We start from the raw sequence: 25,143 nt of genomic DNA, 5'->3' as shown, positions 1-25,143 counted from the left end.
GCCATTGCACTAGGCCATTGCACCAGGCCCCCAAGACTCACTTTATAAACTGTATTAATAAAAAAAAATGCTTTGGACATATTTAATTTGACACATAAAACCAGGTATTAAGCATACATATTTATCTGATTTACGCATATTTACATTGGGTTTTGAAGCTGTCTTAGCTCATTTAAGATTTTTTTATTTATTTGAAATGCAGATTAGAGACAGAGGAATTAAGAGAGAGAGAGAGAATCTTCCATTCACCGGTTCACCCTCCAGTGGCTGCAATGGCTAGAACCGGGCCAGACTAAAGCCAGGAGCCCCGAGCTTCTTCCAGGTCTCCTGTGTGGGAGTAGCCCACAGCACCTGGGCCACCTTCTGCTGCTTTCCCAGGTACACTAGCAGGGAGACGGACTGAAACTGGAGCCACTGGGTCTTGAATCAGCACCCATAAAGGATGTCAGCATCACAGAGGCTTAACTTGCTAAGCTACAACTCCAGCCCCTCTGATGCCATTAAAAATTTTTTTGAAAAATAAGAAACTCTGCAAATCCACTCAACAACTCTCTCCCTCATCAACTCTTTTCTGCTTCCTTCTTCAGCTACAATAAGCCTTCTGAATTAGAGGGTTTAGCATCAGCAGGCATAGTTTGAATGGTACGAGGAAGTGTGGTTAAGATCCCATTGGGACACATGCTGTATCGGAGTGCACGGGTTTGAGTCTAACTTCCTGCTAACACACATCCTGAGAAGGTAACTGTGACGACTCAGTTAGCTGGGTCCCTGACACCCATGTGCGAGGCCCGAGCTGGGTCCCTGTCACATGTGTGTGAAACTCGAGCTGGGTCCCTTCCCTCTGTGTGCGAGACTTGAGTTAATGCAAGGATTTGGAGAACAAACTTGAAAATTAAAAATTCCACCAGCCCCCTTGTCTTTATTTCAAATTTGTAAAATAAATAAGACTTTAAAAATCCCTTCCAAATTAATATAAGGGTATTTCAACAAGTTTTTGAAGCACGGAAAAAAAAATTAAATTCAGGGTGTCAGCATTGTGGAGTGCCAGGTTAAACGGCTGTCTGTGATGCTGGTGTCTGTATGGGCGCCCGTTCAAGAACTCGCTGCTCCATTTTCAATGCAGCTCGCTGCTAATGCACCTGGGAAAGCAGCAGAAGATGGTCCAAGTGTTTGGGCCCCTGCACCCCTGGGGGGTACCAGAAGAAACTCTGGGCTCCTGGCTTTGGCACAACCTTAGCCATTGCAGCCATCTGGGGAGAGAACCAGCAGAGGGAAGATCTCTCGCTAGCCCTCCACTTTGTCTCTATCCCGCCCTCTTCAAAAAATTAAATATATAAATCTTGAAAATAAGTAAATTCATACTGCTGCAAAATTTTTTTGAAATCTGTGCATTCAAAGGGTTTTCAGTAAGTTCATGGGAAAATAGCACACAGATGTAAAAATGTTGTTTCACCAGAATTAAGCTTCTTATTAAAATCTCTTTTCCAGGGCCAGCACCATGCTGTAGACGCTAACCAACAACAGCCCATCTTAGCATCTATGGGAGTCCCCTTTCTGACCCAGCTCCCTGCCAAAGGCCTGGAAAAGCAGTGGAGGACAGCCAAGTCTTTGAAACCCTGCATCCATGTGGGAGACACGGAAGAAGCTCCGAACTCTGGCTTTGGCCTGGCTGATCTCTAGCCTTCAAGGCCATGTGGAGAGTAAACCAGCAGATGGAAAACCTCTCTCCTTTTCTCTGTTACTCTTTCAAATAGAAAAAAAAAATCATTCTTTCCTTGAACTTTTGAGGTCTCCTTGGATGTGCATGGCTCAGATGCTTTGCAGGTGCACAGAGTGGGAGACAAAAGCAGAGGGTGTGACAAGTAAACTCTGTAAGGGCCAGTGAAGAACCTTGGGGGCAACTGAAGGTGCTTGCTACGGAGCCCAGAAAGACATGCCCACCAGCAGAGGTGACCTGGTGGCGTTCGTGAACAAGCCCAGCCTCTGCCAAGCCCAGCCTGGCAAAGGCGAAGTGGAGGGGAAGGTCCTGCGTTTGATACCCAGCCTTGTCCTCCTGCCCCGCTCAGACTCTCACTGGCTTGCCACATGCGGTGAGCCCAGCTAATGCTGGGGAAGGGAACTAGCTGTTTGAGGAATGCACACAGTCTCCTGGGACCGGAGGGGCATGGAGAAGGCTGGAGGCTGAATCTGACATTGGAGAGTGTGTGCTCACAAACAACACAGAGTACTGCGGGTGTGATTTGTGAACTTACCTGATATTGTTGCCTGGGCTTTGGCAGATCACTTTGTGCGTTCATTTGTTTCTGAGCTGCACCCATACTGAGAAGTGTAGGTTTTTTTTTTTTTAAGATTTATTTTATTTTTATTGGAAAGGCGGATATACAGAGAGGAGAGACAGAGAGGAAGATCTTCCGTCCAATGATTCACTCCCCAAGTGAACGCAACGGCCAATGCTATGCCGATCCAAAGCCAGGAGCCTCTTCCGGGTCTCCCACACGGGTGCAGGGTCCCAAAGCTTTGGGCCGTCCTCAACTGCTTTCCCAGGCCACAGGCAGGGAGCTGGAAGGGAAGCAGGGCTGCTGGGATAGAACCGGCACCCATATGGGATCCCGGGCGTGCAAGGCGAGGACTTTAACCACTGCGCCATCGCGCTGGGCCCGAAAAATGTAGTTTTAATTCATGGTCCATTTCAGTTGTTCTGTCACAGTGCCCCAGCACATCAAGATCTCAAGCAATGTTGCAAACAGGAAGCTTAAGCACACACACTCTGGCTCCTATGTGGGAGAGAACCTTGCTTGGGGAATGTAGACACCTGTTGAACTGAGATTATGAATGTGCCAAGCTTCCCAAGGATTGCAAAATCACTCCCACAGTCACTACTCCTGTATCGCTCCCCGAGGCCAATCTGAAAGTACATTCCTCATCCTCTACTGTTGTTCCAGTTGTATTATCAGACTACCAATCTGCTGGCTCTGACACTGTATCTTTTTTGTATTTGCATTTCTCTTTTCCTACTCAAGAGTGCTTTTTCCTTTCCTGTGCCTCCCAAACTCCACCAAGGATGCAGAGATGCTGCCCACACTGTCGTGTCATTGCAAAGCCCCAGTTTTTTGTTACTAACGTTCACAGAATCCACGCTGCCTTCACTAGCTTGCTCACTCCTCCAACTCCCTGAGCTTGCCGCACTCCGACTTGTGAATGCCAGAGCACTTGCTGGGGCCTTCAGGGAGCAACTCGTGCCAATCCATGTCACAGGAAATCCACTGAAGCACACGTGGTCTCCCATGTTCTCGTGTCACTTTGGAGGAGCACTCCAAGGATTCAAGTGGCTTATGCAATGAGCTCCAAGATTTCATCTCAAGAGGCACCAAGAGTTTGTTTACCATGTGATAAAGAGAGGGAACAGCAGGTGCTAGAAAGTTTGCATGTATTGAAAAATTTCAAAGGTGTAAGATGCGTTGAGTTGGGGCCAGCTTTGGGGTGCAGCTGGTTAGGCAGCAACCTGCAGCGTCAGTATCCCATCTGAGTGCCAGTCTGTGTCCCAGATGCTCTACTTCCTATCTAGCTCCTTGAGAGTGGCCTAGGGAAAACAGTAGAAAATGACCCAAGACTTTGAGCCCCTACTACCCATGTGGAAGACTTGGAAGAAACCGCTGGTTCCTGGCTTCAGCCTGGCATAGCCGTGGCTGTCATAGTCACGTGGGGGAGTGAACCAGCAGGTAGAAGATCTCTCCGTCTCTTTTCCTCGCACTGTGCAACTTCGACTTTCAAATCAATAAATTAGTCTTTCGAAAAATGTATCTGTGTACATAGGATATTTTAGGGTTAGAGTTTCAGAAACAAGGAGGGTTGGTTGCCTCTAGGCAGTAGACAGATTTTCAGGCTCTGAGTAGGGAATGCATTGAGTTTCCATCAGCAGCTCTTCATCTTACTACCTACAAACAACTGAACAAAGCAGAGAAGAAAATCTGCTTAAACTATCATTTGTGCCTTTGCTCATGTAAATGTGGTTTTTTTTTTAAGATTTATGTTTTTACTTTTTTATTGGAAAGTCAGATAGACAAAGAGGAGGAGACACAGAGGAAGATCTTCCGTCCAATGATTCACTCCGCAAGTGGCTGCAATGGCCAGAACTGAGCTGATCCAAAGCCACGAGCCAGGAGCCTCTTCCGGGTCTCCCACACAGGTGCAGGGTCCCACAGCTTTGAACATCCACTACTGCTTTCTCAGGCCACTACTGCTTTCTCAGGCCTGGTCCAAAGCCAGGAGCCTCTTCCGGGTCTCCCACACAGGTGCAGGGTCCCACAGCTTTGAACATCCACTACTGCTTTCTCAGGCCACAAACAGCTGGATGGGAAACGGGGCTACTGGGATTAGAAGCAGCTGGCTCATGCAAAGTGAGGACTTTAGCCTCTGGGCCAGTGCACCAGGCCCATGAAATTTACCTTTATGTGAGTTATTAAATAGCAATCATGGGGCCCGGTGCGGTGGCACAGTGGTTAAGGGTCCTCGCCTTGCATGCCTGGGATCCCATATGGGCGCCGGTTCTAATCCTGGCGGCCCTGCTTCCCATCCTGCTCCCTGCCTGTGGCCCGGGAAAGCAGTCGAGGACAGCGCAAAGCTTTGGGAACCTGCACCTGCGTGGGAGACCCGGAAGAGGCTCCTGGCTTTGGACCAGCATAGCATTGACCGTTGCGCTCACTTGCTCACTTGGGGAGTGAATCATCGGACTGAAGATCTTCCTCTCTGTCTCTCCTCTCTGTATATCCGCCTTTCCAATAAAAATAAAATAAATCTTTAAAAAAAAATAGCAATCATGGGCCACATTGCATTTCAACCTGTGACTGACCACACTGTGTGACAGTGGCCCCATGAAATCACTTATAAGTTGTGAAATTCTCATTGTCCAGTGAGATCAAGACCATGCCATAGCACTGTGCCATCTGGATGTGGTTACTGCCTCTCTTGGTTACACTGTTTTCCTTGTGCTTGATTGGTTATTGTGTGGAGCATGGCCCAGGAGGAGCGCAGGCCAGGATGCCTAGGACTGTGTAATAATACTCTATGACAAGCACACAATGACGTGACCGACGATGTATTTCATAGCTTGTGTGCCGTCACTAAGTGACTTGTGACGTAAGTTCTGTTTTAGCCTGGGTTTCTGTAACTACGTGGCTTATAAACAACACAAATAGTACAAAGTCCAGGATGCAGGTCCTGGCAGATGTGGTAAATGCTGTACGCTTACTTCCTGGTTCATGTATATATACAGCTGTGTTCTCGCTATAACCTCGGGTGACTCCAGGGCCCCAGGTGCTCTGGGTACTCCTTATCCAAGGTCACTAATCCCATTCATTAGGGTTCTAACTTCACGATCTGACAGCAGCCCTATGGCCCCGCTTCCTGACAACTGTGTATAGGGCGCTGGCTTTGCACACATGAATTTCAGGGGGACCCAAACGTAACAAGTAGAGAACTATTTGGGAAGGAAATCACCTCTCAGAAATTGTGAGAGAAAAAGGTCAACATATTGATTTATTTGTTTTTCACTCAATGAGTTCCTTCTAGCGTGAGCAATCCATGTTACTCTTGTGGTTTGGAAGCCGGAAAAGGATGGAGGTCACTTTGACACACAAAGAAAGCATCAAACAGGTGCTTGACAACTTTAGGCCAGTGTCCTTGAGGACTTAGGCCTCAGAGCAATGTCAGCCCCCTAGCCTGATGGCAAATCCCCCAGGGGCACTCCCTGGCCCCAGACATTCTTTTTCAACCAGTTCAATCAAGAACCCTGTGTTGGTAAGGGGCGGGTCTGGTGGGGGTTACTGTGGGTCGCTCCAACTAGGCTGCAGCTCCCACTGGTTTATGTGAGGGCCAAGTGTGTGCTGGACAGAACCAGGCTGGACTGCAACACCCATGGGTTCCAGTGGAAGTCGGGAGTGAAAACAGAACCAACCCAGCAATTGCAACCACCAGCTGATCAGGGAGATGGACTGTGCCAGGCCCTGTACTTGCTAGCACATACAAGAAGTTTCTTTGGAGATCTTCCTAATCTAACTGCTGGACTCAGAACCCTAAGCAAGAAAAGAGAGAAGACAGAACAGGTCAACCAACCATCTCAGCTATGATGGACTATGTCAATCAGTAGATTTTTCAAAGAACTCATAGTGCTTGGAGTGGCAAGATTGGCAGCGATTCATAACTGTTGAAATATCAAAAGCACTTGAGCAAGATCCTCAGAGCATGCCCTACATCCGGGACCTGGGGAGGGTGGGAATTGGGTGGGCCTTCTCCCTTAATACCCCCCTTAAAACATGAAGGCGGGCCCGGCGCGGTGGCGCAAGTGGTTAAAGGTCCTCGCCTTGCACGCCCGGGATCCCATATGGGTGCCGGTTCTAATCCCGGCAGCCCCGCTTCCCTTCCAGCTCCCTGCCTGTGGCCCGGGAAAGCAGTCCAGGACGGCCCAAAGCTTTGGGACCCTGCACCCACGTGGGAGACCCGGAAGAAGCTCCTGGCTTCGGACCAGTGTAGTATCGACCCGTTGCGCTCACTTGGGGAGTGAATCATCGGACTGAAGATCTTCCTCTCTCTCTCCTCTCTGTACATCCGCCTTTCCAATAAAAAAATAATAAAAATAAATCTTTAAAAAAAAAAAACCATGAAGGCAACAATATGGAGAAAATACTAGCCTTACCCACTTTCCTGTAGCCCTTGAACTTTTTACCCCAATTAACTATGTAAAGATTGTCAAAATTTAAAAAATAAATAAATAAATAAAAGATAATGAAAAAAAAGAGAGAGAACCCTGTGTTCCTCACCAGCTCACCTCTGCATTCTAGAAATGTCCACTGGTACAAACCAGATGAGCTCCATCCACTGCCCTCCCCGCAGGGATGGGCTTCTGCCACCTGCAGCACCAGGCACCTGCTGGCAGCTAGCCACTTTGGCAAACTTCCTCCTTTGAAGGAGTTTACTGTGACCGTGAGTTCGAATCCTGTCTGTCCCCTCTGTCCTTTCACGCAGAGCTTCATTTCGTGAAAGCTGTGAAGTTCTGTAAGCCGGCATAATTGCTATGCGGCAATCTGCCATATTCATTAAAGAAGAAATTTCCACTCTACATTCCTTTCACATTGCTAACACGTTTGCCTGGGCTGGCTGCAGATGGTTTTGCTACTCTGGGCAGCACACAGAGATAACTGGACTGTCTCAAGACAACTCCCCCAATGAGCTCTCCTTGCTTTGCTCCTGAGGGCGGCGGTCCCCAGGGAGCTGACCCCACACTTCCGGATGAGTGACAATGTTCTCCTTAGAATCTGTCAGATCCCTCTCCCCATGGGCTCAAATACATGATTCCCACCAACCAAGTATTTTAAAAATAAGCATTTTCGATCTGCAAAGTTGCTTTGTTTTGGGGGTATGTATTTTGTTGCTTAATTGGGTTTTCCGGAAATGACAAAACGAATATTGTTATGATAGCGTACTTTCCATTTTGGTCATATTTATCATGTTACTCACTTTGTTCAGGATGCATGTAGATGTAATTGATACTGTATAGAATGTTAAACATTATGAAAGCAGTTCCATAAACTTTCTTCCCTCCTCTCTGTATCACAGATCCCTTCGGTGTCTTCAAGGGCAGTTTGTGGGACTAGTATTGTGGCACAGCGTGGTAAGCCACCACTAGTGACACCAGCACCCCTTATTAAAATACCAGTTTAAGTCCTGACTACTCTGTTTTCAATCCAACTCCCTGCTAATGCATGTGGGAAAGCAATGCAGGAGAGTTCAAGTTCTCGGGCCTCTTCCATGAAAAAAAAAAGAGTAATTTGAAAAGCATAACGTGTGCCAAGTCTATTCATTGATGCGTTCTTTCTTTATGCTATTTACTTGCAAAATATCCCTTAGTGCACACTTTGTGCCAGGTACAGGTTCATTGCTGAAGATACAAAGATTAAAAAAAGCAACCTGCCCCTACTCCAGTGGGATTTTATATACAGTAAAGACCCATGACGTGCAGAGGCTGGGGGCTGTACAACCCTGCAAGGGTTATGAGAGTCAGCTGCCCCCGACATGCAGGGGGTATGTCAGTTAACTAACACTGCGTAACAAACAGCCCTCAGATTTTTCATAACACTCACCACAACTCTGGGAGCTGTCCCACGTAATCTCATCTAGCACGACTTCACTGGGGTGGCTCCATTCAGCTCCCCTTCTCTCCATCCTTCTCCTGCAGTCACAGGCTAGCCTGAAATGCTCCTTTCCGTCCCGGTATTGCAGAGGGAGGCAGAAGCACATGTCACCTTAAAAAAAATATTTATTATATTTTATTTTCATTGGAAAGGCTGTTTTACAGAGAGGAAGAGACAGATCTTCCATCTATTGGTTTACTCCCCAGGTGGCCACAACGGGTGGAGCTGAGTTGATCCGAAGCCAGGAGCAAGGAACTTCCTCCAGGTCTCCCACGAGGGTGAAGGGAGCCAAGGCTTTGGGCCGTCCTCGTCCTGGACTGCTTCCTCGGCCACAAGCAGGGAGGCAGACATGACCGCTTCTTGACATGCCTGCAGAAAGCACCTGCAGTACCCACCTCTCCTGAGAGCCAAGCACAGCGCTGGGAGGGGAGGAGAAGGTAGTTTCGTTTTCACCGTATTTGTCATAGAAGCGAAAGAGGGGCAGCTGCTGGGGGTGGCAGGAGTGCTTTCAGAAAACCCAAAGGACTCTTCCCACCCACATGTGCATTGCCCTGCCAAGGGCGGGAAATCTGCTGCCCGCCAGTCCCCACCTCGTTCGCGGGGGGTCACAGTGGGAGAAGGGCATAAACGCGGAAGGTGGAGCCCAGCGCCCAGAGCGCAGCACGTTACACCAGTGAGGCGCAGGTTCCGCTAACTGCGCTCCTCTCACCGGGACTGCGGTGGCGCTTGCGGAAGTATCGCGGAACCCTCCTAAGAACGATGTTTCTGAGTGCGAAGGAAACCATTTATATGGAATGCATTGACTAAAATATTTTTAGAAACAAGTGTCTGATGCAACCCTTAAATATCAAAATCTAAGCACATGTGGAACAAAGCAGCATTCGCATTTGATACTGTTGAGGGGTGAGTAAAAGTCCCAGTCTTGAAGCATTACTTGCTTAATTCTTGCAACAACTCAAGGCCCTCTCTCTATTCCTTCCTGAAAGAGAAGCTCCGAGCAGCAAAGGGACTGCCCACAAGGTGTGAGAATGAGAAGGCAGGGTCAGAGTTCAAAGCGCTGTTTTGGGTAGTGGGCTCCACTACCCACTTCACAGCGCGCCTGTCTTGGGAGCTACGGGAAGCATGTTCCCTCTACTCAGAACCCTTTCTCTGATCGTTGCCTACCCAGCCCCCTCCTGGCAAGCACGCTGGGGATGCCCCGGCCCGCAGCTGGTTCATTGTGCACCAGCGCCTTCCTGCCAGCGCCTGTCTTTGGCCTGCGTGCTTTCTAAGCTGCGGCTGCCTGGGACATACACGCATGCAGTAGGTGTAGGTGGGCCAGCCAGGGCATCCATGCCCTGAGAGAGGCTGTTGATGTGCCAATCCCCCCTGTCCCCAGTGCCTGAATTACAGCAGGACTAGAGTCATTTTTCTCTGCCTTCCTGGGCACATTAGCAGGGAGCTGTACTGGGAGTGAAGCAGCTGGACCTTGAACCGGCGTCCATATGAAATGCTGGCGTTGCAGACGGTGGTTTAAGCTGCTGAGTCACAGCACTGGTCTCCCAGAGCACATTTTGTGTTGATGTCTTTCTTTCTCTGGCTCACTTTCTCCTTCCCCACTCGTGTCTGAATAGCGACTTGTGTGGAAACCTTGTCTTGGGGTCTCTTTCTGGAAGCTCTGACCATGACACATCTTTGCTGGAGATGCCACCCCATTCTCAGCTAAGGTGGTTGTCTTCTCTTCTGCCCACTGTTTGTGTCACAATCGCCATGGTGATACGGCTCATATTGCCTCACAGTGGTGAACTTACCTATCAGGATGTTATTCGGCTGTTGCCCTTGTAAAAAATTGCTACCTATTTGTTGGTTCAAACCAACACAAGCCAGGGTCCAGATGCAGCACAGCACAGCTGGAGCCTCTGCACAATGCTGCAAGGAGCTGCCAGCCATGGCAGGGGGCTGAAGGTTGCTGGGGACAGACTCCCTGACAAACTGTTCGTTTTGGCAAGTCTGCTTCCCTGTGGTCCCTAGAACAGGGTTCCAGATTCCTCGCCAGTGGTCAGCTAAAGACCAGTTCTTGCCTCCAGAAGTTTCCAGCATGACATCTCACACCTTCCATGTGGCTCCCTTCAGAAAAGGCATCTTAACCTGAGTTCCATTCCTAAGGTCCTCCCCCCATTTTTCATTGGATAATGTAAATCTGCACAGGTGCTGAGGGAGGTGGGCATCACACCATCAGGGTGCGGTCACTTGCTTTACTGGACCGCCTCTCCACTCCATCAGGTACCTCTTTCTTCAGACACCTGCAATTCCAGGGTCTCAACTAACAGAATTTTTATTGTCTCCATGCTTCTGAGCCTAAGAGTGGATTCTCCTCAGCATTTCTTCTGCTGATTTTGTCCAGGGTTGGTCAGGCCACAGCATCCGTGAAGTCATTTGATCTGGCTCTGCCAAGGCCACTGTAGGTAGAACTCAAGACACAATGATTCTATATAGCAGGCTAATTTCTAAGTTGATAGGTTTGAATGTTCTGTGAATAATGTTATGAATAACCAAATGGCTCTTGGCAGAGTCTTCCCCACCCCTGGAGGGTCAGGGATAGCCTCCCACTTGTGCTTGTGTCCTTGGTGTTGGCTGTGGGTGGGCCCTTCCCTTGCTCGATGCACTCTTGTTATTTGGTTATTTATCCCAGATGCGTCTGCATGGAGGCAGGAATGCCACGAGGAAGAGGATGAAGTCTCAAGGGATCTTAGGTTCTATGTTCAGGACCAGAGAAGCATTGCTTCTGCCCATTTTGTCCTGCAAAGCAAGCCACAAGTGCAGCCCAGTTCAATCAACCACAGCGACATTGGGAACTTCTCAGGGACAGAGATTGGGCACTGATTGTCCTTCCACCCCAGTATTTTGCCTTATACATAGTAAGGTTCAGTAATATTTGGGCAATGAATACATTCACGCAAGAGCTGTATTTTTGTACTATTTTGTCTGTTTCATCTCTTCAAGTTTTATGGCTCTACATCCTTAGTTCTTAGAAGCATCAAACACCTCAGATAGCTCTAAAGTTTCCTATTAGCCAGCACAGGTACTGTTTCAGGGTCCTGTGGCATGGTGGTTAAGCCACTTGCTTTCTGGAGCTTTGCCATTCTGTATGTGTACCAGTTCAAATCCCAGCTGCTCCACTTCTGCTCCAGTTCCCTACTAATATGTCTGAAAGCCGTGGAGGATGGCCCTAATGCTTGGGCCTCTAATTCCACAGAACAGACCCAGAAGACGCTCCTGGCTCCAGGCTTCGGCCTAACCCACCTGAACCATTAGCCACTGGGGGAGTGAACAAGTGGGTGGAAAACCTCTCTCTAACTCTGCTTTTCAAATAAGTAAAAATAAACCTTAAAACTGAATACAATTTTAAACATTATTTGAGAGAGACCAAGGGCCTTTCCGTTTGCTGGTTTACTCCCTAAATGACTGGGACTCGGCCAGGTGAAGGCTGGGAGTTGGGAACTCAACCTAGGTCCTTCCCATGGGTGGCAGGAATCCGTAGGTCTTGTCATTTTGTCCCAAATCCAGTTGCACAGTGGTCATCCAATGAATACGAAAGGACGTCTCACAGTGGTGTTGGATGTTCGTGTTGCTGGGCACACTTGGAAGACAATGGCGCTCCAACACTGACTTACCCAGAGTCGGGTGGGTGACAAGTTGTCTCTCATGGTGTTCCCCTTGAGCAGCCAGTTTCTGAAACTATTAACTCGCTCACAACCACAGCACTGAAATCAATATTCCTTTTGCTCATATCTCCCCACTAACTCTTTAAAAAATATTTATTATTTTATTTTATTGGAAAGTCAGATATACAGAGAGGAGGAAAGACAGAGAGGAAGATCTTCCATTCGCTGATTCACTTCCCAAGTGGCCACAACAGCCAGAGCTGAGCTGATCTGAAACCAAAAGCCAGGAGCCACTTCCAGGTCTCCCACGTGGGTGCAGAGTCTCAAGGTTTTGGGCCATCCTCTACTGCTTTCCAGGCCACAAGTAGGGAGCTTGAAGGGAAGTGGAACAGCCAGGATACAAACCACCAGCCATATGGGATGCTGGTGCGTGCCAGGTGAGGACGTTAGCCACTAAACTACTATTGTACCAGGTCCCGTATTTATTATTATTTTTCAAAAGATTTATTTTTATTTGAAAGACGCATTTTACAGAGAGAAGGAAAGAGAGAAGGTCTGGCCCTACAAGGGCCAAAGCTGAGCTGGTCCAAAGCCAGAAGCCAGGAGTTTTTTCCAGGTGTCTTGTGTGGGTGCAGGAGCCTGAGGACCTGGACCATCCTCTGTTGCTCTCCCAGACCATAAGCAGGGAGCCGGATGGGAAGTGGAGCAGAGAGGGTATGAGTGAACAGATGCCCATGTGTGATGCTTATGCCACAGGCAGATGTTTAACCTGCTGTGCCACAGCACTAACCCCCTTAGTAGTTATTCTTAGAAAGCCCACCCAATTGAGGAAGAAGGGGAAAAGCAGGTGCTGAGACAGGAAATGGGGGAATAGCCCCTCTGTGGCTTAGGTGGCACAGAAAACATAGTCCCCCATCGGGCCCACCTGAGCTCATTGCAGGTACGCTGGATAGCCTGCCCAAACCACACAGCTCTGCGCAGAAGGCCCCAGAGGACTGCATCTCCATGCCCCAGACGCCCTGGCTGGCAGTACTCCATGGCATTCCATGGCATGAGCCCCTTGTGTTCAGTGAGTGGACCCCACCCAAGGCCTTGAACCATAGCATAGCAGGCTGATCCTCTGCCCTGTGGCAAACTCACCATTGAAAAAAAAATAAAAACAGTTTATTATCAAGATAAATTTAATGCTGAGGTTACAGATTTTCATTTCCAAATTTCCTCTACTCCTTTCTATGATTTCCAAGCTGTGTGTCTGTGTTTTCAGGTGGGCTGCCCTTGAAGGCACTGGCTGGGAACCAACTTCCTTGCCTTGAGGCAGAAAGCTCGGCTTGCACCAGGTTCCTGCTCCGTGACTTTTTCAGTTTTATCCACACTGCGAGACAGCGGGTGCAGCAGTCTCAGCATGCAGGCTCTGCTGCGCAACTGGACTCCAACCACCCGGTGTGAGGGTTGGTGAGAACATGATCTTACCCTCTGCCTTCAAAGAAAAATACCTGGCTACTGAAATCATGGCTCATTCCAGCTTTTGCTTTCCTAAAGACTTGTTCATTTCTTTGAAAGGCAGAGTTACAGAAAAAAAAAAAAAAAGGGAGCAAATTCTTCCATGTTCTGACTCATTCCCCAAACGGCTGCAACTGCTGGAACCGGGAGCCAAGAGCTCCAAGCTAGTCTCCCCCGTGGGTGGCAGGGGTCCAGATCCTTGGGCCACCTTCTCCGGCTTCCTTAGAAGCCATACCATGGGGCCGGACAGAAGCAGTGCTCATGAGACAGCAAGTGGCATTCACGAGCTGCAGCTTAACCTACTGCACCACAACTGCGGCCCCTTACACTCAATTTTTATTTATGTTTCTGTATTTTAAATAACATTTTAATAATAATAATAAGGCAATAATATGCCTTCATTTTCATAATACGAGGGGAAAGTATGAGCTGATTTCTTTTATTTTTTTTTAAGATTTATTTTTATTATTTTTTATTGGAAAGGCGGATATACAGAGAGGAGAGACAGAGAGGAAGATCTTCCGTCCGATGATTCACTCCCCAAGTGAGCGCAACAGTTGATGCTATGCCGATCCGAAGCCAGGAGCCTCTTCCGGGTCTCCCATGCGGGTGCAGGGTCCCAAAGCGTTGGGCCATCCTCGACTGCTTTCCCGGGCCACAAGCAGGGAGCTGGATGGGAAGCAGGGCCACCGGGATTAGAACCGGCGCCTATATGGGATCCCAGGCGTGAAAGGTGAGGACCTTAACCACTGCGCCACTGCGCCGGGCCCGTATGAGCTGATTTTTTAAAAAAATCTTTCAGAGCAGACATTGTAGCAAAGCAGACTAAGCTTGGAATAACTGCATTGAAAATCAGAATGCTTGTTCAAATCCTGGCTGAATTTCACTTCCCATCAGCCTTCCTACCAATGTATCCTAGAAGCCAGCAGGGTCCAAGTGTTTGGGTACCTGCCATCCCCAACCATCCAGGCTCCCGGCTTTAGTCTGGCCAAGCCCCGGCTGTTGTGGGCATTTTCAGAGTGAACCAGTGGATGAAAATAAATAAATAAACATTTTAAAAAACTACAATCCTATTCATCTCTAACAATAGCAAACTTTTTGGAAAGTTCATGCAAAATGTGTACCACAAAAATATATGCATGGGTTTCAAAATATTTTCACCAAAATAAATGTATTTAAGTGTAATGCTGTTAATTTAGCTTCAAAAACATTTGCACATTCTAAACATGCAAAAAAAGATGTATTTAAGTACGGAACGTTCTAGAACTTCCATTGCTGGCAGTGGCACTTTGCTGACACTGAAGAGTTCTAAACAGTTGGAAAACTACCGCACTCAAGTGAAACAAACAAACTGAAACAACACAAATCCAATCCTTCTCATGTCGGCTGACCCCCCTTTATGTCCACAGCTACGGATGGCAGCAGAATGCCATGTCACTGTATACAAAGGTTAGACAACCAGAAATGAAATGGATGCCCACTGAGGTGTCAACAGGTCCAGGCTTGCAATGCACGCGTCCTGAGCTTCGGCCCCTGTGCAGGCGCCACGCAAGGAGCATCCGGCGTTTGTCACTGTTGTTCTCTCTCTCTTTACAAACGGTATGTACAGTCGGGAGCTCAGGAGCTCTAGGCCACCACCGGAGAGCTGGCACGACCTTACACATTAAATGAGAAGGCCAGAAACATCTTGAAATGCCTTTGTTATGTCAACAGCAAAATGCACAGAGTAAAGAGAACACAAAAGGACCTTTTCCTGTTAAGAACATTTGGAAGTATATACAGCTTTGATACAGTTTCGGGGTGCTCCACACACCCATGGTCACATCAGGGAAACTGACAACTTTGACAGCACTTCAAGAAACCACAGTGATTGTGTTGAACTTCTGTAATTAAGCCTCATGAGGGCCAGAGACACAGCTCAGACAGAGTGCTGGTTAGACACTCCCCTCCCCTAGCGTATTCACAGGGGGACAGAACGACCTAGTTTGTATTCCTCCTCTTCCTCTTCCACTTTTTTTAAAAAAAGATTTATTTTATTTTTATTGGAAAGTCAGATATACAGAGAGGAGGACAGAGAGGAAGATCTTCTGTCCACTGATTCACTCTCCAAGTGGCTAATCTGAAGCCAGGAGCCACTTCCGGGTGTCCCACATGGGCGCAGGGTCCCGGGTCTCCCACATGGCACAGGGTCCCGGGTCTCCCACATGGGCACAGGGTCCCGGGTCTCCCCCGTGGGCGCAGGGTCCCGGGTCTCCCACGTGGGCGCAGGGTCCCGGGTCTCCCACATGGCACAGGGTCCCGGGTCTCCCACGTGGGCACAGGGTCCCGGGTCTCCCACGTGGGCGCAGGGTCCCGGGTCTCCCACGTGGGCGCAGGGTCCCAAGGCCTCAGGCCATCCTCGACTTCCTTTTGATTTCTCTTTGCTGGCAACATCCTTCTAGTACTTCTCCTTCAGCTTTGTCACTTAAATGATGTGCAGCTTCTTTTCGCCATCACTCAGGTTGTTGCACATCTCACGCAACTTCTTGGCTGCATCTCCCATGGAATTCTAGGGTTGGTGGATTTGATCTAGTGGTGAAATTCCTAACTGAAGACGAAGATTCCAGATGGTGGTCTTTTAGAGACATTTGGGTCCTTTTTTTTTTTTCTTGCCTTCCTTAGCTGGTCCATAATCCTTCATTTCCCAATCATAGCGCACTTTCTCTTCCTTTGCCATCCTGTCAAATTTGGATTTCTCCTTCCCAGACACTGGTTTCCACTTCTCAGAGCACAGGGACCTCTGGGTTTTTCTTCTTATGTTCCTCCTGGCCTGGCTGCACATGCACCAATATCTCGCCCTTTGGCTTCTTGGGGACCCCTTTAGCCATCCTGATTGAATTGTATGCTAGACTGGACCTCAATGTATTTTTTTCTTTCCATTTTTCCTACCAATTTCCTGGAGGTACCTTCACACGCTACATAAAAGAGTCTTTCCTTAGAAGCAGGTGTTTGACACAGTTCAGACTAAGGGATGGCTCCAGTCTGTGCATCCCTGGGTTGAGTTCCTGGCACCAGGCCTTGGCCTGGCTTGTCCAACCACAGTTGTTAGAGACAGCTGGAGGAGCCAGGGTGTGCAATCTCTCCCTCTCCGTCTGTCGGACTCTCTCTGCCTTCCAAACATAAACAAACTTTAAAAGGTTAAAAAACAAAAAACAACAAAAAAAAAAACACCACCTTTCTTTAGACTGACAGCCATCTCCCTTTACAAACAAAAACTGAGGGCCCGGGAGGTTGGATTGGAGTCACCTGTCTGTTCAGCAGGTGACTCGAACCCTGCTGGGACCACCTTGGGCCCAGGTCTTGTATTACAGCGAATCTTCAGAAGCTGATGCTAGGCATGGATTCTTTTTTTTTTTTTAAGACTTATTTATTTTATTGGAAAGTCAGATGTACAGAGAGGAGGAGAGACAGAGAGGAAGATCTTCAGTCCAATGATTCACTCCCCAAGTGGCTGCAATGGTTTGGTGCTGCGCCGATCCGAAGCCAGGAGCCAGGAACTTTTTCCGGGTATCCCACGCGGGTGCAGAGTCAGAGTGAGGGACTGTGGGTGAACTACAAGAACACCTGCTACAGGCATCACAGGGAGGGCCCCAAACTCCACCGAGAGGAACATCAAGGTCCACAAACCTACAGTGGTCGTCATGGGCCCCATCTCACCTTCAGGAGCATCACTTGGGAGGCGGGGGTAGAATGTACGACCTCCAGGAAGTATAAGTGAACAGCAGCACTCAATGGCCCCCTGGGTGAGTCAGGAGTCTTGATTTGCAAGGGACAACTCCCAATTCCAACCCATATAAACGCACAAGTGTCTACAGGTACGAAGTCCTCTCCCTGGTACCTGACTGACATGACTTTATTTGGAACACGGAGCCTGCAGACCTGGTCAATTTGAGATGAACTCTTCTGGATGAGTTGAGACAAGCGTAATCACTATGTGGCAGTGGAGGCAGATTGAAATGATGCATGTACAAGCCAAGAATTTCCAGCAATTTCAGAAGCCAAGAAAAAGGCGTGGAATGGATTCCCCATTGCAGCCTTTAGGGCCTTGCCAACACAATGACTTCCAGCCCGCACAGTTACAGGAGAATCAACGTCTGCTATTCTAAGCTGCCCAGGGTGTGGTATTTTGTTATGGTAACTCTAGGAAACAAATACAGTTACTAACCAGACAAAGGAGAGCTGGTGGGAAGGGAACACCAGCTCTGGCAGGACAACACCCTGGCAGGACAGGGACGGGCAGTGGGTTCAGCATGAGGACATTGGGCAGATGGAAAGGGAACCAACTCCATAGGTTCTTACCAACGCGTCCCTGGCTGGGCTGTGTAACACTGGTTCTCTAGGCATAAGGACAGTCTTTCTGTCCACATATCTAAGTTCATTTTCTGTTATAAGTACAAAATACGCGTGACCAGCCCATTTACAAAGAATGAAGCTGTAATCGTGGTTGTAGCATAGTGGGTGAAGTTGCTTAGTTCTTACCCTATCCACTTCCAATCCAGCTCCCTGCTCACGCACTAGGGAAAGCAGCAGAAGTTGGCTGAGATGCTGCAAGATGGGAGGCCTGGCTGGAGTTTCAGATTCCTGGCTTCAGCATGGGCCCAGTCCCAGCTATTGTGGCTACTGAGGGTTAAATCAGCAGGGGGGAAGATTTCTCTCTCTCTCTCTCTCTCTCTCTCTCTCTCTCTTTCTCTCTCTCTCTGTGTAATTCGGTCTTTCAAACAAATAACAACAGCAAAAAGCAAAGAAGAGGAGTTTTTTGTTTTTTGTTATTTTATGTGTGTGTATGTGTTTGCTACTGTAGACGGGTAGTCCAAGTCCATTACAGCCATCTGGGGAGTGAACTACTGATAGAAGATCGCTCTTTTTCTGTCTCTGTAAAAATTTAAATAAAAATCAGAAAGTCTTAAAAAGAAAATCAACCCCTAGACAGCCATCGTGTTTATGCCCTTTTCCTATGAACCTGGAGGGCCCAGTGTCTTTACAGGACCTTCGTAAATGAAAGGGCCACCGCAGCCATATCCCAGCTTAAGACAGCACATCTTCCTGGGAGGAGACCTGGCCCCGCCGACACTATGCATGTTTACTTGAATGGTTGTGTGGAGCAGTTGATGGTTGCACCCCTGGGCATGAGGATTTGGTCCAGCCAACCTCATCAAATCATCAAAACAGAGCCTATTCAATTTTTTTTTAAAGAGTTTTATTTATTTATTTGAAAGTCATAGTTACAGAGCTGGTTCATTTCCCAAATGGCTGCAATAGCCAAACCTAAACCAGGGTGAGGCCAGGAGCTTCATCTGGGTCTGTCATGTGGGTGCAGAAGCCCAAACATTTGGACCTTCTTCTGCTGCTTTCCCAGGCCATTAGTGGGGAGCTTGATTGAAAGTAGAGCAACCAGAACACAAACCAGCGCCCACATGGGATGCCAGCCCTGCAGGCAGAGATTTTAACTGCTCTGGAGTTTATTACTTTCCTGTCACTTCTGCTACCACATACAGGCTGGTGTGAAACAACACAAGTACGTTATCTCTCATTCTGGAGCACAGGGGTCTGAAAAGAGAATCAGTGGGCTGAAGATGGTTTCCTACCGGAGCCGCCTTCCCTGCTGAAGGCTCCAGAACAGAACCTGCTTCCTCGGCTTTTCCAGCTTTCAGAGACCACAGACACAGCCAGCGGCTCTTGGCTTGTGTCCATTTCCCCCATCTCAAACGCCAGCAGTGTCCTTCCCAAGCTCTCATCATCTGACTCTTGTTCTCCTGGTCCCTCTGCCACTTGGGGGCTCGGGATAATCCAGAATCGTCTCTCCATCTCCAAGCCAGCTGATGAACAAACCCTTTGCTTTGTAACCTACAGATCCATAAATTCTGGGGTTTATTACATGGACATATCTTTGAGGGACAGTTATATTGCATGCCACACAAAATAAACAATTACAATGAAACAGGATATGTGTGGTCCCCCACAGGAAGGAATATTGAGCAGAAAAAACACGTGTCCTGTGCCATAGCCCAAGGCTTCACAGGGCGTGTGTGCAGGACCAGGAGGACCTCATCTCTACTCATTGCAGTACATCCTTAATGGGCAGTACATGTCCTTCATCAGCACACATTATCAAGCATACAGTGGAACAAAGAACACTCTCTGCTTCTTAAATCTGTGTTAAATCTTAAATTTAAATTTTTAAATCTTAATTTGAAAGTGTGTGTGTGAGAGAGACAGAGAGAGAGAGAGAGAGAGAGAGAAATTTCCACCTGCAAAACTGCAAAAAGAAGGCTGGGCCAAGCTGAAGCCAGAGAAGCCCAGAACTCAATCCAGATCTCTGATGTGGGTGGCAGAGACTGAACCCCTGGGGACATCACCTGCTACCCACCCCCCAGGGTGTGCCTTAGCAGGATGCTGGATCAGCAGAGTTGGAGGTCCCTGAGATGGGATGCAAGTGCCCAAAGTGATGGGTGCCTTACCGTGCCAGATGCCCTCCTCTGTCTGCTTTCTCTAGGACAGCAGGTAGGGCCTGAGGATGCAGGAGTTACTACCCACGCCCCATCTGAATCTGGCTCAGCCGCACCCACTGGGGAGTGGGGTCACAGCTTCCATCCTCCTGCACTGCTTTTCTGGTATCGTTCCTCCACAGAGAGCAGGTTAGAGTCGCCCTCACCAGTCCATCTCATCAACATACCTTAGGCTCACTGCTTTCCCTTCTCTGTCTCATTCTCCCCCATTTTTATTTCTGCCTCCTGGGATCACCTCCCAAATAAGGTTTGCGAGAAAACCAAGTAAAAGCTTGGGGAAACCCAAGGAGACAGCGCTCGCCTTGGATGATGCTTAGTGATGCGGCCGACTGCACAGCCTGCCTGCCAGGATGAGCCAAGGCTGGCGTGTTTACCATGAGCCAGTGTTCATCGGTCGTGGGGCAAGGGCCCGTGACACGCAAGTCATCTCCTGCTGCTAAGGTTTATCAGTACAATACAAACCCTCATCACTGACATGTCCTTGGCTGGTTGTGAGATTTCAGCTCAGCCACGTGGGTGAAGAATACAAACATCTCAAAACGCAATCCCATTGGGCCATGTGCTAAGAGGTCTGTGCATCTCAAATAGGGAGGAAAGGTTGCCTGAGGTCTTCCCCCCTCCCTTTCGGTTCAGGCTAAGGTCAGGGTTGTTTATTTGCGTTCTGGCAATAACCCTGGGAATTTGTTTAGGTGCCAAGGGAAACTTGAGGACATAGGCTCTAGCAACACTGTGCTCTAAGCTGCAGAGTGCAGCAGACGTAACCCAGGGAGAGACACACTAGGGCCTTGCTCTAGCCCCAACAGGTGCAGGTGTAATACCATTTGTGACGTGGTGTGTGTTCAGGGTTAGCCAATGAGGATTTCATTGAACTCAAGTACAACTGAAAGGGAGCAGGCAAAGCATGAATCTCAGAGAGACTTTTTTTTTTATCCCCCCTGGGGTCGTGTGGTATTCCTACCAGCCCCACATATTGCCACCTGCTTTAGGGAGTTGAGAACAGGCTGCCACAATCTCAAGTTTCCTGCAGATCCCTTCTAGCATTGGTAATGTAATCTCCAAGGTGAAGATTCACGCGTGGGAAGCCTTCCGGGCCCTTGGGAGAGTCGGGGAAGAAAGATCAGGCTCTCATGGGATGTTGGACTTCCCGGGATGAGCCACAGATGACCCCACCTGCAGGAGGGCTGCAGCTGGGTGGTCCCTGGATTGGCTGAAATGGTCACAGTGGGTCAGCAGACCCAGACCAGTGCTAGCAAGACCATGGAACCAGGGCCGAGGAGGCCCTGCAGGCTGGCTCTCCCAGCAGCTGTTGGGGAGGGATACTGGCAGGCACCCAGTACCTACCACAGCCACTCCAGTTAATGCCACAGGCTCGGGTCCCAGCCCCTTCGGTCACCTTCAGCTACCTTCAGCCAGCCCAGGGAGTACCAAGAGCTGTTTTTACCTCCCAAATGCAGAGGGCCGACTAGCAAGGGGAGAGAGATGAAGCAGTCTGCCTTTGGATAAGTGATCCTGGCTCACAGATGGAGTCACAGTTTCCGAAGCACGTTCCCAGACATGGTCTTACTTAATCTTTACATACATCTGTAACATTCACACCATCCATTAATTATTCACATGAAATGTGGAAGAATCAGTTCCCATTACACAGATGAAGAGGCTGAGGGCTAGAGAAAGTAAATGCTTAATTAAAGAAGACTTAGGACCGGTGCTGTGGTGTAGCAGGTAAAGCCATTGCTTGCCGAGATCCCATACAGGCACTGATTCCAGTCCTGCCTGTTGCACTTCTGATCCAGCTCCCTGCTAATACACCTGGGAAAGTAGCAGAAAATGGACCAACTACTTGGACCCCTAACACCTTGCACCTGGAAGAAGCTCCTGGCTTTGGAGTGGCCCAGCTCTGGCCATTTCAGCCATCTGGGAAGTAAATCTGTGGATGGAAGATCTCTATCTCTCCTCTTCTCTCTGTAAATCTACCTTTCAAAAAAAAAATGGTTTCAATAAAAGTATGTAAAAATCTGGGTTCAGTGCAGTAGCCTAGTGGCTAAAGTCCTTGCCTTGACTACACCAGGATCCCATATGGTTGCTGGTTCTAATCCCAGCAGTACATCTAATCCCATGCTTCCCATCCAGCTCCCTGCTTGTGGCCTGAGAAGGCAGTCGAGGACGGCCCAAAACCTTGGGACCCTGCACCCATACGGGTGATCTGGAAGAAGCTCCTGACTCCTGGCTTCAGATTGGCTCAGCTCCAGCCGCTGCAGTTATTTGAGGAGTGAATCATTGGATGGAAGATCTTCCTCTCTGTCTCTCCTCCTCTCTGTATATCTGAGTTGGAAATAAAAATAAATGTAGAAAAGGAAAGGAAAGGAAAGGAAAGGAAAGGAAAGGAAAGGAAAGGAAAGGAAAGGAAAGGAAAGGAAAGGAAAGGAAAGGAAAGGAGGGAGGAAGGAAGGAAGGAAGAAAGAGAAAGAAAGAAAGAAAAAAGGAAAGAAGGAAAGAAGGAAAGAAGGAAAGAAAGAAAGAAAGAAAGAAAGAAAGAAAGAAAGAAAGAAAGAAAGAAAGAAAGAAAGAAAGAAAGAAAGAGAAAGAAAGAAAGAAAGAAAAGAAAGAAAGAAACTTTGCCTGGTGCCCTCAAACTTTTTTTGAAAAGTATGTAAAATTTTTTTTTTTAATTAACAAAATTGAAAAGAACAATTAAGAGGCCTCAAGTTCAAAGACCAGGCTTTGTTTCCATGTGGTAAAAAAAACAAAACAAAAACAAAACAAAAAAAAACGTGGTTCCTTTTTCTTTGAAAGGCAAACAGAGATAGAGAAGGGGGAATTAGTTCATGCCTCAACAGTCTGAAACAAGCAGGGGAGGGCCAGGCTGAAGCCAGGAGGACACAATCGGGGTCTCCACAGGGACCCCGGTCCTTGAGCCGTTAGCAGGAGGCTGCCTGCCATTGGTTAGGGCTGAATCAGAAGTGAGCATCCCAAGTGACCTCTCCTCCACTGTGTCTAGTGCCCATCCTGAAGATGAAATGCTTCTTAAGAAAAGAGTTACATAGAAAGAACAAGTGAGCCACAGAGTATCCACCTGCTGCTTCATTCCACAAATGGCTGCAATAACTTGGGACTGGGCAGATTGAAACCCAGGAGCTAGGAGCTTCTTCCAAGTCCACCAGATGGATGGTGGGAACCCAAGAACTTGGGCCATCTTCTGCTATTTTCCCATACTCATTTACAGGGAGCAGGATCGGAAGTGGAGCAGCCGAGACTCAAACTGGCATCCATACTGGACACTGGTGTCTTGGATGGTGGCTTTACCTGCCACACTACAATGCTGCTTCCTCCCCCTCATCCCACACTGAGAATAAAATACCTGGAGGGGTTTTACAAACATTTATGAGGGTGAAACTCAGCCTGTCTGGCCTTCCTTCAGGGGTGTTGCCAAGCTGTTTTGTAATTGTGTCCTAGGTCCTGTGGATGTTGAGAGTGCTTCGCCTATCCTGAAACTAGTCCATAAATGCAACGCCCCTGGGCAGGTAGGTGGTGGACCGCGAGAAGGTGTGGTCTGAGTGTACATTGCTTTAGCATCTCCATCAAAGCAGACACTTATTGAGCTGCACGGCAATGCTTAAGATGTAGGGAATGAAGTCATCAAATCAGAGTTGGTTGTGAGCGAGTCCTGCAGGAGCCGGGGAGTGACGCTCAGCCGTGTGCCCTCACGCCCAGGCAGCCGGCAGCCAGAGCTCTCTTGGGCTCTGCACAGCGCCTGCGGCTACAACCTGGAGCAATTCAGCAGCGGAAAGCTCTGACCCTCCCTGGCTCCTGTCTGCGTGTGCACAACTGTCTGGTAGTCAGAGAGACAAGGGTCCATAGGCGCCAGGGCTTGTTCTGAGGAAGTCGCTTCCTAAAAGAGAGACCGATGACAAAGGGCCAGGCAGGAAGCTGATGCAATCATTCAGCAACATGAAGGGCCTGAGCCTTTCACAAGACTCAAGGAAGACTCGGGATCAGTGACATCTTTGTTTCCATCTTTGCGGAGTTGTGCATCTGCACCTCAGCGTGTTGGCTGAATGCCCTCCCAGTTAGCAAGGCACCCGCCCTGCTCGCTTACACGAAGAGATGGACTAGTTGCTGTCGAACCTAGCCCTGCACACACACTTTGTTATCTCCTGGAATAAATGGAAAACGAGGGAAGAAAGACACCTAGAGCCCTGCTACGGTAAGCAGCATTCTGAGCAGCAAATTGACGGAGATTCTCTCCGAATGCCAAGAAGTTTCCCAGCATACAAACGTCTTTGTTGCTGCAGTCACTCCAGGCTCATGGCAATGTAGTGGCTGACCTAAAGTCTGCTAGATTTCCTTGCAGAGCTGAGAGCGTGACCCCAGGAATGTCACCCCGCTGACATCTCCCCTCCCATGAGTTTGGTCTGGAAACGCCAGCGTTGGAGTTGACGATTTTAGTATTAGCTGTCACTTCTACAGGAAAGATCGCGAGGAGCCCTTCCTTTGAATAATTAAATGTTTGTTCCCAGTCAGACCAAACAGCAAGAAAAAAAAAAAATCTGTAATCAATCAGACTTAAAGGGGCCAAAGCCAATTTTTATTCAAATGAGACTGCATCAGCCAATGCTCTTCGATAGGCATGGGGAGCAAGGCTGGCTGTTACATATTTTTTTCAAAAGAGCATTGTTATCTGCTTGGGAAATTATAACGATAAAATGAATTTAAAGCCGCTTCAGGACAGAAGACACCCAAGATGGCAAACTGAGATAAAGGTTATGTAGCAAACATAGTCACAGTTAGTTTAAAGATTAGATGTCAATAAAACAGAGACACAGCGTAGAGGAGGAAGACTCGGTACTGGGTCGTGGCAGCTATTATTACACGTTAGCTCTTCCTGTTGGCCGCACACCCTTCTGTGCCGCAGGGGCGTCAGACCTTCGCACTGATTGGCTGGAGGTTTTAAAGAGGCCAGCTGAGCTGCGTGCCTGCGGCAGAGCCTGACTGCTCCAGCTCCTGCATCCACCTTGCTCACGCGTCTGCGCACACTGGACCGGCGCACTCAGACGCCGTAGCCAGTTTCCTAACAGCTACACCAGACACCTCTCCTGCCTCGCGCTCTGGCCTCTTACGTTTCTCTTCCAAGGACGCTTGTGATGACCTTGGACCCACCTGGGTAGTCTAGGATCATCTTCTCATCCCAGAGCCTGAAGTCAATCACACAACTACAAAGTCCCTTTTGTGCGGGCAAAGCAGCACTCAGCCGTTCCAAGGATGAGGACG

General features: G+C 48.5%; 1 pseudogene; it reads right to left on the bottom strand.

The window, feature by feature from the left end:
• Nucleotides 1-3,155: 3,155 nt before the first annotated feature.
• Nucleotides 3,156-16,197, bottom strand: LOC121157236 (annotated as a pseudogene).
• Nucleotides 16,198-25,143: the final 8,946 nt, after the last annotated feature.

This window comes from Ochotona curzoniae, unplaced genomic scaffold, assembly GCF_017591425.1.
Source record: "Ochotona curzoniae isolate NIBS_2020 unplaced genomic scaffold, NIBS_Ocur_1.0 contig_3520, whole genome shotgun sequence".
In the NCBI taxonomy this organism is placed as follows: domain Eukaryota; kingdom Metazoa; phylum Chordata; class Mammalia; order Lagomorpha; family Ochotonidae; genus Ochotona; species Ochotona curzoniae.
This window is presented reverse-complemented; position numbering and strand designations above follow the sequence as displayed.